The sequence below is a fragment of the Bombina bombina genome, chromosome 7, assembly GCF_027579735.1.
Source record: "Bombina bombina isolate aBomBom1 chromosome 7, aBomBom1.pri, whole genome shotgun sequence".
In the NCBI taxonomy this organism is placed as follows: domain Eukaryota; kingdom Metazoa; phylum Chordata; class Amphibia; order Anura; family Bombinatoridae; genus Bombina; species Bombina bombina.
In genome coordinates this window covers 591,382,245-591,403,460 of record NC_069505.1, presented here as the reverse complement: position 1 = coordinate 591,403,460, position 21,216 = coordinate 591,382,245, and the positions used below count along the sequence as shown (strand labels likewise).

Sequence of the window (21,216 nt, the reverse complement as noted above, 5' to 3'; positions counted from 1 at the left end):
TGTCTGTTTTTGTGTACACATTATGGAGCATACTGGAACCGTCCCCACTTCTATGCATTTAAATCCTTTAGAGCAGTGTTTCCCAAACCCAGTCCTCAGGACCCTTACTCAGGCCAGATATTGATTATATCTTAAATAGAGCACAGATGAAATAATCAGATAATGGGTGAGCTGATTGTTTCACCTGTGCTCTAGTTAAGATATAATGAATATCTGGCCTGAGTAAGGGTCCTGAGGACTGGGTGTGGGAAACACTGCTTTCTTTCTAATGACACAATGAGTCCACGGATCATCATTAATTACTGTTGGGAATATCACTCCTGCCCAGCAGGAGGAGGCAAAGAGCACCACAGCAAAGCTGTTAAATATCACCTCCCTTCCCTTCCACCCCAATCATTCTCTTTGCCTACATTAGAGCAAGGAAGTGGTAAAGTGAGGTGTTAGTATAGATTTTTCAAGCAAGATTTTATTATTTTTTAAGTAGTGCAAGATTGTGCTGCCGTAGTCCATATCAGTCTCTTCAGTCGAGCAGTGGTGGCTTTAGAGCAATGGGAACTTGTGGGACATAATTCTCACTGTGCCTCCCATGTAGTTTATGCTGCCTTAATTCTGAAAACTTGAGTAAGATTACTTAGTCTTTATCTCCTTTTTCCACAGGTCCATGTGAGGGAGAAGACCTCTCAAACCTAGTGAGCTGCCATACTGCCTGGCCGATTTGAGGTAAGTGCTGACTTTATTTTTCTGGGTACAACAGGAAAAAGTGGGCACTTTATTCAATAAGGGACACACAGTTTTCTTCTGTTAAGTGTGATCAGTCCACGGGTCATCATTACTTCTGGGATATTACTCCTCCCCAACAGGAAGTGCAAGAGGATTCACCCAGCAGAGCTGCATATAGCCCCTCCCCTCTACGTCACCCCCAGTCATTCTCTTGCACCCAACGACTAGATAGGATGTGTGAGAGGACTATGGTGATTTTATTTAGTTTATTTCTTCAATCAAAAGTTTGTTATTTTTTAATAGCACCGGAGTGTGTTATTCCTTCTCTGGTAGAGTTTGAAGAAGAATCTACCAGAGTCTTTTACTATGATTTTAGCCGGAGTTGTTAAGATCATATTGCTGTTTCTCGGCCATCTGAGGAGAGGTAAACTTCAGATCAGGGGACAGCGGGCAGTTTATTCTGCAAAGAGGTATGTAGCAGTTTTTATTTTCTGACAATGGAATTGATGAGAAAATCCTGCCATACCGACATAATATCATGTATGTATATTTTACATTTAAGTATTCTGGGGAATGGTACTTCACTGGAATTACACTATGTATATAAGACTTTAGCCTAATTGCAAAGCAACAGGCTTTTTAAGAACTCTTAATTTATGTTAAACGTTTTTGCTGGAATGTAAAATCGTTTTCATTTTCTGAGGTACTGGGTGAATAAAATGTTTGGGCACTATTTCTTCTGTTATGTGTGATCAGTCCACGGGTCATCATTACTTCTGGGATATTATCTGCTCCCCTACAGGAAGTGCAAGAGGATTCACCCAGCAGAGTTGCTATATAGCTCCTCCCCTCTACGTCACCTCCAGTCATTCTCTTGCACCCAAAGACTAGATAGGAGGTGTGAGAGGACTATGGTGATTATACTTAGTTTTTATAACTTCAATCAAAAGTTTGTTATTTTACAATAGCACCGGAGCGTGTTATTACTTCTCTGGCAGAGTTTGAAGAAGAATCTACCAGAGTTTTTCTTATGATTTTAACCGGAGTAGTTAAGATCATATTGCTGTTTCTCGGCCATCTGAGGGAGGTAAAAGCTTCAGATCAGGGGACAGCGGGCAGTTGAATCTGCATTGAGGTATGTAGCAGTTTTTATTTTCTGAATGGAATTGATGAGAAAATCCTGCTATACCGTTATAATGACATGTATGTATACTCTACACTTCAGTGTTCTGGGGATGGTATTTCACCGGAATTACTCTGTAAAAATACATTAAACCTTTTAATAGGTATTTAATTCATGTTAAACGTTTTTGCTGGAATGTAGAATCGTTTGCATTTCTGAGGTACTGAGTGAATAAATATTTGGGCATTATTTTTCCACTTGGCAGTTTGCTTGTTTTGATTATGACAGTTTCGTTTCTCTCTCACTGCTGTGTGTGAGGGGGAGGGGCCGTTTTTGGCGCTCTTTGCTACGCATCAAAAATTTCCAGTCAGTTACACTTATATTTTCTGCATGATCCGGTTCATCTCTAACAGAACTCAGGGGTCTTCAAACTTCTTTGAAGGGAAGTAGATTCTCTCAGCAGAGCTGTGAGATTTATATAGTGACTGTGTTTTAAAACGTTGCTCTGTGATTTTTATGTTTAAAATTTAATTAGTGTTGCTTTACTAATGGGAACAAACCTTTGCTAACAAGTTATGTTGTTTTTAAAGAGTGATGCTATAACTGTTTTTCAGTTCATTATTTCAACTGTGCGGTACCGGCGAGTACTGACGTTTTTCCTATACCTAAGAGATTAACTGAAATTGTTACTAAGGAGTGGGATAGACCCGGTGTGCCGTTCTCACCCCCTCCAATATTTAGAAAGATGTTTCCAATAGACGCCACCACACGGGACTTATGGCAAACGGTCCCTAAGGTGGAGGGAGCAGTTTCTACTTTAGCTAAGCGCACCACTATCCCGGTGGAGGATAGCTGTGCTTTTTCAGATCCTATGGATAAAAAATTAGAGGGTTACCTTAAGAAAATGTTTGTTCAACAAGGTTTGATATTGCAACCCCTTGCATGCATCGCGCCGATTACGGCTGCGGCAGCATTTTGGATTGAGTCTCTGGAAGAGAACCTTAGTTCCGCTACGCTGGACGACATTACGGACAGGCTTAGAGTCCTTAAACTAGCTAATTCATTCGTTTCGGAGGCCGTAGTACATTTAACCAAACTTACGGCTAAGAATTCAGGATTCGCCATTCAGGCACGTAGGGCGCTGTGGCTAAAATCCTGGTCGGCTGATGTAACTTCTAAGTCCAAATTACTTAATATACCTTTCAAGGGGCAAACTTTATTTGGGCCCGGTTTGAAAGAAATTATCGCTGACATTACAGGAGGTAAGGGCCACGCTCTACCTCAAGACAAAGCCAAAGCTAAGGCTAGACAGTCTAATTTTCGTCCCTTTCGGAATTTCAAAGCAGGTGCAGCATCAACTTCCACTGCACCAAAACAGGAAGGAGCTGTTGCTCGTTACAGACAAGGCTGGAAACCTAACCAGTCCTGGAATAAGGGCAAGCAGGCCAGAAAACCTGCTGCTGCCCCTAAGACAGCATGAACCGAGGGCCCCCGATCCGGGACCGGATCTAGTGGGGGGCAGACTCTCTCTCTTCGCCCAGGCTTGGGCAAGAGATGTCCAGGATCCCTGGGCGCTAGAGATCATATCTCAGGGATACCTTCTAGACTTCAAATTATCTCCCCCACGAGGGAGATTTCATCTGTCAAGGTTGTCAACAAACCAAATAAAGAAAGACGCGTTTCTACGCTGTGTACAAGATCTATTATTAATGGGAGTGATCCATCCGGTTCCGCGGTCGGAACAAGGACAAGGGTTTTACTCAAACCTGTTTGTGGTTCCCAAAAAAGAGGGAACTTTCAGGCCAATCTTGGATTTAAAGATCCTAAACAAATTCCTAAGAGTTCCATCGTTCAAAATGGAAACTATTCGGACAATCTTACCCATGATCCAAAAGGGTCAGTACATGACCACAGTGGATTTAAAGGATGCTTACCTTCACATACCGATTCACAAAGATCATTACCGGTATCTAAGGTTTGCCTTCTTAGACAGGCATTACCAGTTTGTAGCTCTACCATTCGGATTGGCTACGGCTCCAAGAATCTTCACAAAGGTTCTGGGTGCCCTTCTGGCGGTTCTGAGACCGCGAGGAATTTCGGTAGCTCCGTACCTAGACGACATTCTGATACAAGCTTCAAGCTTTCAAACTGCCAAGTCTCATACAGAGTTAGTTCTGGCATTTCTAAGGTCGCATGGATGGAAAGTGAACGAAAAGAAGAGTTCTCTCTTGCCTCTCACAAGGGTTCCATTCTTGGGGACTCTTATAGATTCCGTAGAAATGAAGATTTATCTGACAGAAGACAGATTAACAAAGCTTCTAAATGCATGCCGTGTCCTTCATTCCATTCAACTCCCGTCAGTAGCTCAATGCATGGAGGTGATCGGCTTAATGGTAGCAGCAATGGACATAGTTCCCTTTGCACGCCTACATCTCAGACCGCTGCAATTGTGCATGCTGAGTCAGTGGAATGGGGATTACTCAGATTTGTCCCCCACTCTGAATCTGGATCAAGAGACCAGAAACTCTCTTCTATGGTGGCTTTCTCGGCCACATCTGTCCAGGGGGATGCCTTTCAGCAGGCCGGACTGGACAATTGTAACAACAGACGCCAGCCTTCTAGGTTGGGGCGCTGTCTGGAATTCTCTGAAGGCTCAGGGACAATGGAGTCAGGAGGAAAGTCTCCTGCCAATAAACATTCTGGAATTGAGAGCAGTTCTCAATGCCCTTCTAGCTTGGCCCCAGTTAAAGACTCGGGGGTTCATCAGGTTTCAGTCGGACAACATCACGACTGTAGCTTACATCAACCATCAGGGAGGGACAAGAAGCTCCCTAGCAATGATAGAAGTATCAAAGATAATTCGCTGGGCAGAGTCTCACTCTTGCCACCTGTCAGCAATCCACATCCCGGGAGTGGAGAACTGGGAGGCGGATTTCTTGAGTCGCCAGACTCTTCATCCGGGGGAGTGGGAACTTCATCCGGAGGTCTTTGCCCAAATACTTCGACGTTGGGGCAAACCAGAGATAGATCTCATGGCGTCTCGCCAGAACGCCAAACTTCCTCGCTACGGATCCAGATCCAGGGATCCGGGAGCGGTTCTGATAGATGCTTTGACAGCACCTTGGAACTTCAGGATGGCTTATGTGTTTCCACCCTTCCCGCTGCTTCCTCGATTGATTGCCAAAATCAAACAGGAGAGAGCATCAGTGATTCTAATAGCGCCTGCATGGCCGCGCAGGACTTGGTATGCAGATCTAGTGGACATGTCATCCTGTCCGCCGTGGTCTCTACCTCTAAGACAGGACCTTCTGATTCAGGGTCCATTCAAACATCAAAGTCTAACTTCTCTGAAGCTGACTGCTTGGAAATTGAACGCTTGATTTTATCAAAACGTGGGTTTTCTGAGTCGGTTATTGATACCCTGATACAGGCTAGGAAGCCTGTTACCAGAAAGATTTACCATAAAATATGGCATAAATACCTATACTGGTGTGAATCCAGAGATTACTCCTGGAGTAAGGTTAGGATTCCTAGGATATTGTCTTTTCTACAAGAAGGTTTAGAAAAGGGTTTATCGGCTAGCTCATTAAAGGGACAGATCTCAGCTCTGTCCATCTTGTTACACAGGCGTCTGTCAGAAAATTCAGACATCCAGGCCTTTTGTCAGGCTTTAGCTAGGATCAAGCCTGTGTTTAAAACTGTTGCTCCGCCATGGAGTTTAAACTTAGTTCTTAACGTTTTACAGGGTGTTCCGTTTGAACCCCTTCATTCCATTGATATAAGATTGTTATCTTGGAAAGTTCTATTTTTAATGGCTATTTCCTCGGCTCGAAGAGTCTCTGAGTTATCAGCCCTACATTGTGATTCTCCTTATCTGATCTTTCACTCAGACAAGGTAGTTCTGCGTACTAAACCTGGGTTCTTACCTAAGGTTGTCTCTAACAGGAATATCAATCAAGAGATTGTTGTTCCCTCCTTGTGTCCAAATCCTTCTTCAAAGAAGGAACGTCTTCTACACAATCTGGATGTAGTTCGTGCCCTCAAGTTCTACTTGCAGGCAACTAAAGATTTTCGCCAAAATTCTTCCCTGTTTGTCGTTTATTCTGGACAGAGGAGAGGTCAAAAAGCTTCTGCTACCTCTCTCTCTTTTTGGCTTCGTAGCATAATACGTTTAGCCTATGAGACTGCTGGACAGCAGCCTCCTGAAAGAATTACAGCTCACTCCACTAGAGCTGTGGCTTCTACTTGGGCCTTTAAGAATGAGGCCTCTGTTGAACAGATTTGCAAGGCTGCAACTTGGTCTTCGCTTCATACTTTTTCCAAATTTTACAAATTTGACACTTTTGCTTCTTCGGAGGCTATTTTTGGGAGAAAGGTTCTTCAGGCAGTGGTTCCTTCTGTATAATGAGCCTGCCTATCCCTCCCGTCATCCGTGTACTTTTGCTTTGGTATTGGTATCCCAGAAGTAATGATGACCCGTGGACTGATCACACATAACAGAAGAAAACATAATTTATGCTTACCTGATAAATTCCTTTCTTCTGTTGTGTGATCAGTCCACGGCCCGCCCTGTTTTTTAAGGCAGGTACATATTTTTTTTTAAATTATAATTCAGTCACCACTACACCCTTGGCTTCTCCTTTCTCGTTGGTCTTTGGTCGAATGACTGGAGGTGACGTAGAGGGGAGGAGCTATATAGCAACTCTGCTGGGTGAATCCTCTTGCACTTCCTGTAGGGGAGCAGATAATATCCCAGAAGTAATGATGACCCGTGGACTGATCACACAACAGAAGAAAGGAATTTATCAGGTAAGCATAAATTATGTTTTTTCCACTTGGCAGTTGCTGGATCTAATTATGACAATTTACTGATCTCTCTCACTGTTGTGTGTGAGGGGGTGGGACCTTTTTTGGCGCTTTTGCTACGCATCAAAAATTTCAGTCAGAGGCCCATTGTTTTTTCCTGCATGTTCCGGTTTATCTCTTCAGAACTCAGGGATCTTCAAAGCTTGTTTGAGGGAAGTAATCTAACAGAGCTGTAAGATTGTAGTTGACTGTGATAAAAGACGTTTATTCTTTAACTTTTTTATGCCTCAGGGTTAGTTATTATTTGCTAATGGGAACAAGCCTTTGCTAAATTGCGTTTTGTTATATATCTTCAGTGCTTCTTAAGCACAGTTCGTTTTTTTCATTGTATTTTACTTGAATAATATTTCCAAGTTGCAAGTTTATTTGCTAGTTTGTTAAACATGTCTGATTCAGAGGATGAGACCTGTACTATTTGTACTAACGCCAAAGTGGAGCCCAATAGAAATTTATGTACTAACTGTATTGATGCTACATTAAATAAAAGTCAATCTGTACAAATTGAACAAATTTCACCAAACAACGAGGGGAGAGTTATGCCGACTAACTCGCCTCACGTGACAGTACCTGCATCTCCCGCTCGGGACGTGCGCGATATGGTGGCGCCCAGTACATCTGGGCGGCCATTACAAATAACATTACAAGATATGGCTACTGTTATGACTGAGGTTTTGGCTAAATTACCAGAACTAAGGGGCAAGCGTGATCACTCTGGGGTGAGAACAGAGTGCGCTGATAATGTTAGGGCCATGTCAGATACTGCGTCGCAACTTGCAGAACATGAGGACGGAGAGCTTCATTCTGCGGCTGACGGTTCTGATCCAAACAGATTGGATTCAGATATTTCAAATTTTTAATTTAAGCTGGAAAACCTCCGTGTTTTACTAGGGGAGGTGTTAGCGGCCCTGGATGATTGTAACACAGTTGCAATACCAGAGAAAATGTGTAGGTTGGATAAATATTTTGCTGTACCAACAAGTACTGACGTTTTTCCTATACCTAAGAGACTAACTGAAATTATTACCAAGGAGTGGGATAGACCCGGTGTGCCGTTCTCACCCCCTCCGATATTTAGAAAGATGTTTCCAATAGACACCACCACACGGGACTTATGGCAAACGGTCCCTAAGGTGGAGGGAGCAGTTTCTACTTTAGCTAAGCGTACCACTATCCCGGTAGAGGATAGCTGTGCCTTTTCAGATCCAATGGATAAAAAGTTAGAGGGTTACCTTAAGAAAATGTTTGTTCAACAAGGTTTTATATTGCAACCCCTTGCATGCATTGCGCCGATCACGGCTGCAGCGGCATTCTGGATTGAGTCTCTAGAAGAGAACCTTAGTTCAGTTACGCTGGACGACATTTCAGACAGGCTTAGAATACTTAAGCTTTCTAATTCATTCATTTCGGAAGCCGTAGTACATTTAACTAAACTTACGGCTAAGAATTCCGGATTCGCCATTCAGGCGCGCAGAGCACTGTGGCTAAAATCCTGGTCAGCTGATGTAACTTCTAAGTCCAAATTACTTAATATACCTTTCAAGGGACAGACCTTATTTGGGCCCGGTTTGAAAGAAATTATCGCTGACATTACAGGAGGTAAGGGCCACGCCCTGCCTCAAGACAAAGCCAAACCTAAGGCTAGACAGTCTAATTTTCGTTCCTTTCGGAATTTCAAAGCAGGAGCAGCATCAACTTCCACTACTCCAAAACAAGAAGGATCTGGTGCTCGCTACAGACAAGGCTGGAGACCTAACCAGTCCTGGAACAAGGGCAAGCAGGCCAGGAAACCTGCTGCTGCCACTAAAACAGCATGAATTGAGGGCCCCCGATCCGGGATCGGATCTAGTGGGGGGCAGACTTTCTCTCTTCGCCCAGGCTTGGGCAAGAGATGTCCAGGATCCCTGGGCGCTAGAGATAATATCTCAGGGATACCTTCTGGACTTCAAACACTCTCCTCCAAGAGAGAGATTTCATCTGTCAAAATTGTCAACAAACCAAACAAAGAAAGAAGCGTTTCTACGCTGCATACAAGAACTATTGTTAATGGGAGTAATCCATCCAGTTCCACGGTCGGAACAGGGACAAGGGTTTTACTCAAATCTGTTTGTGGTTCCCAAAAAAGAGGGAACTTTCAGACCAATCCTGGATTTAAAGATCCTAAACAAATTCCTAAGAGTTCCATCATTCAAAATGGAGACTATTCGGACAATTTTACCCATGATCCAAGAAGGTCAGTACATGACCACAGTGGACTTAAAGGACGCTTACCTGCACATACCGATTCACAAAGATCATTACCGGTATCTAAGGTTTGCCTTTCTAGACAGGCATTACCAGTTTGTAGCTCTTCCATTCGGATTGGCTACAGCTCCAAGAATCTTCACAAAGGTTCTAGGTGCTCTTCTGGCGGTACTAAGACCGCGGGGAATTTCAGTAGCTCCGTACCTAGACGACATACTGATACAAGCTTCAAGCTTTCAAACTGCCAAGTCTCATACAGAGTTAGTACTGGCTTTTCTAAGGTCACATGGATGGAAGGTGAACGAAAAGAAAAGTTCACTCGTTCCACTCACAAGAGTTCCCTTCCTGGGGACTCTTATAGATTCTGTAGAAATGAAGATTTACCTGACAGAGGACAGGTTAACAAGACTTCAAAGTGCTTGCCGCACCCTTCATTCCATTCAACACCCGTCGGTGGCTCAATGCATGGAGGTAATCGGCTTAATGGTAGCAGCAATGGACATAGTGCCATTTGCTCGCTTACACCTCAGACCACTGCAATTATGCATGCTAAGTCAGTGGAATGGGGATTACTCAGACTTGTCCCCTTCTCTGAATCTGGATCAAGAGACCAGAAATTCTCTTCTATGGTGGCTTTCTCGGCCACATCTGTCCAGGGGGATGCCATTCGGCAGACCAGACTGGACAATTGTAACAACAGACGCCAGCCTTCTAGGTTGGGGTGCCGTCTGGAATTCTCTGAAGGCTCAGGGACAATGGAGTCAGGAGGAGAGTCTCCTGCCAATAAACATTCTGGAATTGAGAGCAGTTCTCAATGCCCTCCTGGCTTGGCCCCAGTTGCAAACTCGGGGGTTCATCAGGTTTCAGTCGGACAACATCACGACTGTAGCTTACATCAACCATCAGGGAGGGACAAGAAGCTCCCTAGCAATGATGGAAGTATCAAAGATAATTCGCTGGGCAGAGTCTCACTCTTGCCACCTGTCAGCAATCCACATCCCGGGAGTGGAGAACTGGGAGGCGGATTTCTTAAGTCGTCAGACTTTTCATCCGGGGGAGTGGGAACTTCATCCGGAGGTCTTTGCCCAAATACTTCAACGTTGGGGCAAACCAGAGATAGATCTCATGGCGTCTCGACAGAACGCCAAGCTTCCTCGTTACGGGTCCAGATCCAGGGATCCAGGAGCAGTCCTAATAGATGCCCTGACAGCACCTTGGGACTTCAGGATGGCTTATGTGTTTCCACCCTTCCCGATGCTTCCTCGATTGATTGCCAGAATCAAACAGGAGAGAGCATCAGTGATTCTGATAGCACCTGCATGGCCACGCAGGACTTGGTATGCAGACCTGGTGGACATGTCATCCTGTCCACCTTGGTCTCTACCTCTGAAACAGGACCTCCTGATACAGGGTCCTTTCAAACATCAAAATCTAACTTCTCTGAAGCTGACTGCTTGGAAATTGAACGTTTGATTTTATCAAGACGTGGGTTTTCTGAGTCAGTTATTGACACCTTAATACAGGCTAGGAAGCCTGTTACCAGAAAGATTTACCATAAGATATGGCGTAAATACCTATATTGGTGTGAATCCAAAGGTTACTCTTGGAGTAAGGTTAGGATTCCTAGGATATTGTCTTTTCTACAAGAAGGTTTAGAAAAGGGTTTATCTGCTAGTTCATTAAAGGGACAGATCTCAGCTCTGTCTATTCTGTTACACAAACGTCTGTCAGAAGTTCCAGACATTCAGGCTTTTTGTCAGGCTTTGGCCAGGATTAAGCCTGTGTTTAAAACTGTTGCTCCGCCATGGAGTTTAAACCTTGTTCTTAACGTTTTACAGGGCGTTCCGTTTGAACCCCTCCATTCCATTGATATAAAGTTGTTATCTTGGAAAGTTCTATTTTTAATGGCTATTTCCTCGGCTCGAAGAGTCTCTGAGTTATCAGCCTTACATTGTGATTCTCCTTATTTGATTTTTCATTCGGATAAGGTAGTTCTGCATACTAAACCTGGGTTCTTACCTAAGGTAGTCACTAACAGGAATATCAATCAAGAGATTGTTGTTCCTTCTTTGTGTCCAAATCCTTCTTCGAAGAAGGAACGTTTACTACACAATCTGGACGTAGTTCGTGCCCTAAAATTTTACTTACAGGCAACTAAGGAATTTCGACAAACGTCTTCTCTGTTTGTCGTGTACTCTGGTCAGAGGAGAGGTCAAAAGGCTTCGGCAACCTCTCTTTCCTTTTGGCTTCGTAGTATAATACGTTTAGCTTATGAGACTGCTGGACAGCAGCCTCCTGAAAGAATTACAGCTCCTTCTACTAGAGCTGTGGCTTCCTCTTGGGCCTTCAAGAATGAGGCCTCTGTTGAACAGATTTGCAAGGCTGCAACTTGGTCTTCGCTTCATACTTTTTCCAAATTTTACAAATTTGACACTTTTGCTTCCTCGGAGGCTATTTTTGGGAGAAAGGTTCTTCAGGCAGTGGTTCCTTCTGTATAAAAGAGCCTGCCTATCCCTCCCGTCATCCGTGTACTTTTGCTTTGGTATTGGTATCCCAGAAGTAATGATGACCCGTGGACTGATCACACTTAACAGAAGAAAACATAATTTATGCTTACCTGATAAATTCCTTTCTTCTGTAGTGTGATCAGTCCACGGCCCGCCCTGTTTTTTAAGGCAGGTAATTATTTTTTAAATTATACTCCAGTCACCACTACACCCTTGGTTTCTCCTTTCTCGTTGGTCCTTGGTCGAATGACTGGGGGTGACGTAGAGGGGAGGGGCTATATGCAGCTCTGCTGGGTGAATCCTCTTGCACTTCCTGTTGGGGAGGAGTAATATCCCAGAAGTAATGATGACCCGTGGACTGATCACACTACAGAAGAAAGGAATTTATCAGGTAAGCATAAATTATGTTTTTCTCCTATATGTTAAGGGGAACATATACTGGCAGTATGTTAACGCAGGCACTGGGGCTGAGGATTGTTAAAAAATAGGCTCTTCTTATGTGGTTTTATTTCTCCTGGCGGCTTGAATCTATAATATGCCGACCGGGAGATTCATTTTTCAGACGCCCGCGATGGGCGGGGCTAACTGAGACGGCGGTTTACTGGTGCGCTCCATTTTCCCCTGCATTCACTGTGACCGGATAACAATCTCACTGGAAAGCGCATAATAAAGTTTAAATCTGCGCTTTTGGGCCCGGACTGCTGCTCACTATACTGCAGACGCTGTTGTTTATATTTTGCGCGTTTCGGATCATTTACTAGAGAGATTCTATCCGGTGTCAGCAGGGCAGGTAGGCACCTCAGCTAAGCTGAGGTGTACAGGTTGTTAATAGTACTTGCATACACTCTATTTAGTTACTTACTGCAGAATATAAAAAAGGTTACGTTTTAAAATTTAAAGTGACAGTAACGTTTTTTTGTGTTTTAATTTGTATTAAAATTTAAGTACCGTATTTTCTTTGTGGTAAATTGTTCCATTGTTAGTCAGAATGGACCAAGAGGCCTTGCAAAATGCTTGTTTTGGTGCTATGTGGAACCACCTATCCCTTCTGTTCCTTATGTTTTGAGAGAACTTTAAATTACAGGGATAGATTTTTTTTCTGAGCCAACATTGTCTAAGGCAGATAATGTTTAGGTGCCTAACAACAATGTTCACTATATACCGCAGCTTTCTCCTCAAGTGTCTAAAATTTTTATCGCCCACTCATACAGTGCCCTGCGCTTCCTCTGTAACTCCACCTGGAGTCATGTTGCAAGATATCGCTTCCCTCATGCCCTCTGCAGTCTGATGCGTTGTCTGCTTTTCCCATGCTGCAGGGAAAGCGTAAGAGGAAAGGTAAACTTTCAGTAAGTGAGGTTGCTAACGTTGTTGTTGCTATTTTGAATGCCCCCTCCCAGAAGCCTTAGGAGGAGGTTACTTCGGTAGCATCTGAAGGTGAAATCTCAGACTCGGTGTAATTCCTCATACTGATTCTGAAGTTGTAGCCTTCAGGTTTCAGCTAGAACACCTCCGTCTGTTACTCAAGGAGGTTTTAGCTACTCTGGATGACAGCGACACCATGGTTGTTGTCAATCCTAAAAGGTCCAGTAAGCTACATAAGTATTTTGATGTACCGTCCATGGTGGAAGTTTTTCCTGTACCAGATTGAGCTACTGAGAATGGGAGAGACTGGGTATCCCTTTTTCTCCATCCCCTGTATTTAAAAGGTTTCCTATAGCAGATTCTATCAAGGAATCTTGGCAGACGGTATCCAAGGTGGAATTTCCACGCTAGCCAAGAGAACTACTATTCCTATAGAGGATAGTTGCTTCTTTAAGGATCCTATGGATAAGAAGTTACAGGATATGTACACCAAGGTTTACAATGACAACCCACGGTTTGTATTGCTACTGTCACTAGTGCGGTAGCATACTGTTTGATGCCTTTTCTGAATCTATTAAAAACAGACTCTTCCCTTGAAGAATTCCAGGTTAGGATAAAGGCCCTTAAGTTGGCCAACTCCTTTACCACGGATGCTTCCCCTCAGGTTATTAATCTGGGAGCTAAAATTTCATTTTTTGCTATACTGGCCCGCAGATCTTGGTCTGCGGATGTGTTATCTAAGTCTAAACTTTTGGCGATTCCTTACAAAGGAAAGACTTTGTTTGGGCTGGGGTTGACGGAAATAATTGCTGACATCACGGGAGGAAAGGGACTTTTCCTCCTTCAGGATAAGATAAATAATCAATAGGGATGTCAGAGTAATTTTCATTCCTTTCAAAATTTCAATGGAAATCCTTTCACTTCCTCCTCCAAGCAGGAGCAGTCCAAGCCTTCTTGGAGTCCCAATCAGTCTTGGAACATGGGAAAACAATCCAAAAAGCCTGCTACTGCATCAAAAGCAGCATGAGGGGTCTGCCCCCGATCTTGGGGGCAGACTTTCATTTTTCGTTCAGGCTTGGGTACGAGATGTTCAGGATCCCTGGGCGGTGGACATTGTGTCCCAGGGATACCAACTAGAGTCAAGACCTTTCCTCCCAGGGGCAGTTTTCTGCTTTCAAAATTATCTGTAGACCAGACACAGAGAGAGGCGTTCTTACACTGTGTTCGGGACCTCTCCGACCTGGGAGTGATGGTTCCTGTTACAATGCAGGAACGAGGTCTGGGGTTCTATTCCAATCTGTTTGTGGCTCCCAAAAAAGGGAACCTTCAGACCGATTTTAGATCTCATCAGAAGTTTCTAAGGTTTGCTTTTCTAGTCAAACACTTTCAGTTTGTGGCTCTTCCATTTGGTCTTACCACAGTTACCAGAATTTCCTGAAAGGTCCTGGGATCCCTGCTAGCGGTGCTCCGATTGCGGGGCATTGCAGTGGCACCTTATCTGAACTACATTCTAGTTCAGGCGTCTTCCTTTCAACAAGCAAGATCTCAAACGGAAATGTTATCTTTCCTGCAGTCTCACGGATGGAAGGTGAATTTGGAAGAGAGTTCCTTAGTTCCAAATACAAAGGTGTTCTTTTTGGGAACCATAATATATTGTTAGGTGTTATTTTCAGGGGGGGAGAGTGTCAGTCAGCGCTTGGCCTGGAACACACCATATCAGCTGGAAATGAAGGGGTTATTTGATAGGATATCCCAGAGAACAGAAATCAGACCAGTCAGCAATGAGTCTAACAACTGCTCTGTTTATTAGAAGATAAACAATACATTTTATAGACAGTGGTTACAGCATATAGGGTTAACATGATGACGCGTTCACAACTACATCATTCACACCATATTTTATGAACCAAGGAAGATTATTAGAAAAATTAGGTGAAAGAGGATTATTAAGGAGTATGTCTATAACAGTAACAACAGTACATCTGGGCGCATAGCTCAGCCCAAAGCAAGGCCGTTTGGGCATCTTACATAGATAACGGGATTCCAGGCGCATTGCCAGGAACATTTTCAAGGCCATTCTAGCTATACAATTCTTCCTAACATCAGCATGTTTCTCATTACATAATAAACTTTTCTTAGACAAGATGGATGCCTAAGACAAAATGGCAACTAAAACAAGATGGCGTCGGTAAGGTTAACATTTCCTAACAGATTCCTTATCAATGAAGATTTTCCTGACAGAGTCAGGAAATCAAAGATTTTCGATTCTTGCCTAGCACTTCAGTCCTCTCCTCAGCCATCAGTAGCTCAGTGCATGGAGGTAATCGGGCTGATGGTAGCGGCAATGGACATCATCCCGGTCGTCCTTTTCCATCTCAGACCTCTGCAGTTAAGGCGCAGGCAGTGGAACAGTGATTATGTGGATCTGTCTCCGCGATTACTGCTGGAGCAGGAGGCAAGGGATTCTCTATTTTTGGTGGTTGTCTCTGGATCATCTTTCCCAGGGAGCCTGCTTTCGCAGAACCTCTTGGGTGATAAAGCCTTCTGGGAGGCTCTCTAAAGTATCAGAGAACAGGGACTCTGTCGGAGTGTGTTCTTCCCATAAACATTCTGGAACTGAGAGCAATCTTCAATGCTCTCCTGGCCTGGTCTCAGTTAACTTCGGCCCTGTTCTTCAGGTTCCAATCGGACAATTTAGCCTCAGTGGTTTTTATCAACCATCAGGGAGGAGCTAGGAGTTCCTTGGCCATGATAGAGATAGCCAAGATCATTCAGTGGGCAGAGACCCACAATTGCTGTGGCGGACTTCCTGAGCATGTAGACCCTTCACCCAAGGGAATGGGAGCTCCATCCAGAAGTGTTTTCCAGCCTGATTCTCAAATGGGGTCAGCCGGAATTGGATCTGATGGCATATTGAATGCCAAACTCCCGAGGTATGGTACTGAGACGCTCTAGCGGTACCTTGGAATTTCAGTCTTGCATACCTATTGTCACTTTTTTCCTCGAGTCATTGCTCGAATCAAGCAGGCGAGGGCGTTGGTGACCCTCATTGCACCGGTGTGGCCTCGCATGATTTGGTATGCAGACCTGGTGGACATGTCATCTCTTCCACCTTGAAGACTTCAGTTGGGGAAGGACCTTCTATTTCAAGGGGCCTTCCTTCATACAAATTTAGTTTCTCAGAGTCTGACTGATTGGAGATTGAATGCTTAAATGTATCCAAGCGTGGATTTCGGACTCTGTCATTGAGACCTTGATTCATGTAAACCTGTGACTAGAAAGATTTACCATAAGATATCTATATTGTTGTGAATCCAAAGGCTACTCTTGGGGTAGAGTTGGGATTCCTAGAATTCTGTTTTTTCTCCAAGAAGATTTGGAAAAGGGTTTATTGTCAAGTTCCCTAAAGGGTCAAATACCTGCCTTCTCTATTTTGTTATTTAAGTGTCTGGGGATATCACAGACATGCAATCTTTTTGTCAGGCCTTGGTCAGGCTCAGACCTGTTTTCAAACCAGTTACGCCTTTCTGGAGTCTTATTTTAGTTCTTAAGGTTCTTTAAGGGTCTCCGTTGGAGCCTAGACATTCCTTAGATATTAAGTTATCTTGGGAAGTTTTGTTTCTTTTTGCTATTCTTCTGTTCATAGAGTGTCAGAGCTCTCGGCATTACAGTATGAGTTCCCTTACCTTATTTTTCATCAGATAAGGTACCTTTTATGTACTAAATTAGGGTTTCTCCCTAAAGTAGTTGCAGATCGGAACATTAATCAGGAGATTGTTGTTCCTTCCTTATGTCCTAATCCTTCTCAGGAGGAACGGCTTCTACACAATCTGGACGTGGTACGTGCACTAAAGTTCTATTTACAGGCGACCTAAGAATTTTAGTCAGTCTTCTGTTTAACATAAGGGACAGAAAGCTACGGCTGCTTCTCTTTCTTTGTGGCTGAAGATTATCATTTGCTTTGCCTGTGAATCTGCTGGACAGCAGCCTCCTGAGGGAGTAACCGCTCTTTCTACGAGGGTTGTTTTCTCTTCATGAGCATTCAAAGATGAAGCCTCTATGGAACAGATTTGCAAGGCTACAACTTGGTCCTCTCTTTACACTTTTTCAATCTTGTATAAATTTGACTCTTTTGCCTCGGGTGATGCCGCTTTTGGGAGAAAGGTTCTTCAAGCAGTGGTTGTTAGTATGTTATAAACTTCAGACACCTTTGCACCTTGTTGCTCCCTTTCTCTCCTTCACTTCGGTCGAATGACTGGGGTAGGAGGGAAGGGAGGTGATATTTAACAGCTTTGCTGTGGTGCTCTTTGCCGCCTTCTGCTTGGCAGGAGTGATATTCTCAACAGTAATTAATGATGATCCGTGGACTCGTCGTAGAAAGAAAGAAAGAAATTTATCAGGTAAGCATACATTTTTTTTTTTAGAGGGTAGATCCACTGATCACTTATTTTATATGGATATTAAACATTGCTCCTTTAGTAAAAACAAGTATGTTAATCCAAAGAAAACATAAAAATAAACATATTGTTTAAAAAACAGCAAACAATGTAATTTCTTGCAAAATGAGCACTTAGAAACTCTCAGTGTAGCCACTGCCCTCAGGGCCACAAGAGAGCTGTCATGTTGGCAACTTAGGTTGCACACTACTAGCATGAGTAAGAGTGGCAACACTCGAAACGTGCTGTTTTTATGTCTGTAATTTACAGAAAATAAAGTATTTTGAATGACACAGTGCTGTGGACAAATTCGTTTCTACTATTGGAATTGGGGGAGCTTGGCAGGACCCTGTCTTCACTTGCACTGCACTCCTGAGATTGCTGTACTGACAAGTGGCTATATTGTTAAGCCTGTTTTGGACTGTCCAGAATCTCAGGGTTCTAAACATAAATTCCCAAGATTACAGATTAGACTTCAAATTAAGGCCTCATCAAGGAATGTTTCTTCTGTTTTACGTGTTAAAAGACCCATTAAAAGTAGCTGCTTTACTTAGGTCTAGATCTGGAATTTATGGGAATGTTCTCTGTTTCCAGATTTGTCACAGGGTCAAGGATTTTGTTTTTCCAATCTTCATTATTCCCAAGAAGAGAATTTTCAATCTGATTCTGGATCTCAAATCTTCAAATGGGTGTCTGAGTTCCTACTTTCAAAGTGGAAACTATTCTTACTATTTTAACTTTAGTTCAAAAGGGTTATTTTAGGTTCCCAATAGATTTGAAGAATGAGTACCTTCATATTTCTATCCACATTGACCACCACTAGCTTCTCAGTTTTGCCTTTCTAGACCAGTGATTTTCAACCTTCTTTCTCCAACATTGGTGTGTCCGGTCCACGGCGTCATCCATTACTTGTGGGAAATGTTCTCCCCCACAGGGAAAGGCAAGGAGAGCACACAGCAAGAGCTGTCCATATAGCACCCCCTCTGGCTCCGCCCCCTAGTCATTCTCCTTGCCGCTCTGAACAAGTAGCATCTACCACGGGGATGGCGAGGAGTTTGTGGTGTGTGTTGTAGTTTTTTATTCTTCTATCAAGAGTTTGTTATTTTAAAATAGTGCTGGCTTGTACTATTTACTCTATAACAGAAAAGTGATGAAGATTTCTGTTTAAGAGGGCTATGATTTTAGCACAAGTAACTAAAATCCATTACTGTTACCACGCAGGACTGTTGAAACAAGAGAACTTCAGTTGGGGGTAACAGTTTGCAGACTCATCTGCTTCAGGTATGACTAGTCTCCTTCTAACAACACAGGCTAATGCTAGATGACAGTCATTTTTCCCCTCAGGGGAAACGGTAAGCCATTTTTCTTTCACCTCAGCAAAAAAGATAACAGGCTTCCCCTTTTTGTTTTTTATGCTGGTAGACACTGTTAGGGGCTAAATCGATTGGTTTTTATTACAATATTATACCATTTGAAATATTTTATAAGCTCACATACACTTGGGAACGTTTTTTATTGATCTGGCTTGTTTTAGACACCTAAATCTAGTCAGGAAGGCCCCTTCACTCTAGTGTGCTGAGGGAGGAAGCCTCATTTTGGCACTTCAGCTGTACAGTTGAATTTCAAGGCAGTGCATGCAGATTCATGTGAGAGGGTCCTGTGGTTCAGAAAGTGACTCCAAAAGGCTTTTTTCTGTGAATGGTGACCCCTAAGGAAGGTAAAAAGCTGCAGCAAGGCTGTAGCTGGGATTGTTGTGTGTAAAAACGGTTAAATCCAACAATTAGCTCCGGTTTGCTTGTTTTAAGAGCTAGAGTCTCCATATTTGCTGTGCAATACTTTCTAAGCATTAAGACACTGGGGTCCAAATTTCAGAAAAATCGGATATTGCCTTCATAGTTTTTTAAACATTCAGAAATAAATGTGTCATTTTATTATTTAAAGAGACAGTAACGTTTTTGTTTAAAATCGTTTTTATTGCATTGTTTGCCTGCCTAAATCTGTCTAACATGTCTGTTCCATCAGATAACCTATGTTCTGTGTGTATAGAGACAAATGTGGTTCCCCCTTCGAGTGTTTGTGATAATTGCGCCATAGCGTCCAAACAAAATCAGGACAGCTCTGTTATTTTTCATAATGTTGCCCAAGATGATTTATCTAATGAAGGTAGTGGGGATAGCTCTACATCCTCTCCTTCTGTGTCTACACCAGCTTTGCCCGTGCAGGCGACACCTAGAGCGCCAGTGCTTATTTCTATGCAACAATTATCAGCAGTAGTGGATAATTCTATTGCAAATTTTTTATCCAAACTGCCAGTTTTTCAGAGAAAGCGTGATTGTTCAGTTTTAAATACAGATAAAAAGGATGAACAATCAGACGCTGACGATGCCTTATCTATTTTACCCTCACATCAATCGGAATTGGCTGTGAGGGAAGGGCTGTCTGAGGGTGAAATTTCAGACTCAGGAAAAATTTCTCAACAGGCAGAACCTGATCTAGTGGCATTTAAGTTTAAGCTAGAACATCTCCGCGCTTTGCTTAAGGAGGTATTAGCTACTCTGGATGACTGTGATTCCATGGTAGTACCAGAGAAGTTGTGCAAATTGGACAAATGTTTAGAGGTCCCAGTGCACGACAACGCTTTTCCAATACCTAAGAGGGTAGCGAACATAGTGGAAAAGGAGTGGGAGAAGCCAGGTGTACCCTTTGCCCCACCTCCTATATTTAAGAAAATGTTTCCCATAGTAGACCCTAGAAGGGACGCATGGCAAACGGTCCCGAAGGTTGAGGGAGCTGTTTCAACACTAGCGAAGCGCACAACTATTCCTATAGAGGACAGCTGCGCTTTCAAAGATCCTATGGATAAAAATTGGAAGGATTGCTTAAAAAGATTTTTGTTCAGCAAGGGTTCATCCTTCAACCAGCTACGTGTGTTATTACTGTCACTTCAGCGGTGTCCTTTTGGTTAGAAGAACTAGAAAGGTCGCTACAGAAAGAGACTTCCTATGAAGAAGTCATGGACAGAATTCACGCATTAAAGTTAGCTAATTCCTTTATATTGGATGCCGCCTTTCAAATAACGAAATTGGCGGCGAAAAACTCAGGTTTTGCTATAGTAGCGCGGAGTGCGCTTTGGCTAAAATCCTGGTCGGCAGACGTGTCGTCCAAGACTAAGTTACTGAATATTCCTTTCAAGGGTAAGACCCTTTTTGGGCCGGAATTGAAGGAAATTATTTCAGACATCACTGGGGGTAAGGGCCATGCCCTCCCACAGGGATAGGCCTTTTAAGGCTAAGAACAAGTCTAATTTTCGTTCCTTTCGCAATTTCAGGAACGGACCGGCTAATAACTCCACTGCCGCTAGACAAGAAGGTAACGCGGCCCAGCCCAAACCCGCTTGGAAGCCCATGCAAGGCTGGAACAAGGGTAAACAAACCAAGAAACCTGCTGCTGCTACCAAGACAGCATGAAGGGGTAGCCCCCGATCCGGGGCCGGATCTGGTAGGGGGCAGACTATCTCTCTTCGCTCAGGCTTGGGCAAGAGATGTTCTGGATCCCTGGGCACTAGAGATAGTTTCCAAGGGATACCTGTTAGAATTCAAGGGACTTCCTCCAAAGGGAAGGTTCCACCTGTCTCGTTTATCTTCAGACCAGATAAAGAAACAGGCATTCTTACATTGTGTAAGAGACCTATCAAAGATGGGAGTGATAAACCCAGTCCCCTCCGGGGAACAAGGTCTAGGGTTTTACTCAAACCTGTTTGTGGTTCCCAAAAAAGAGGGAACTTTCAGGCCAATTCTGGATTTAAAGATATTAAACAAGTTCCTCAGAGTTCCATCCTTCAAGATGGAAACCATTCGGACAATCTTACCAACAATCCAGCAGGGTCAATTTTTGACTACCGTGGATCTAAAGGATGCGTATCTGCATATCCCAATCCACAAATCTCATCATCAGTTCCTGA

The 21,216-nt window shown here is 43.4% G+C and overlaps 1 protein-coding gene across 1 annotated transcript in view; it reads left to right on the top strand.

The window, feature by feature from the left end:
* The window catches only part of ABHD16A (abhydrolase domain containing 16A, phospholipase), a 124,632-nt gene that overhangs the window by 55,614 nt on the left and 47,802 nt on the right, over positions 1–21,216 (top strand). The gene's annotated exons all lie outside the window — the stretch shown is intronic.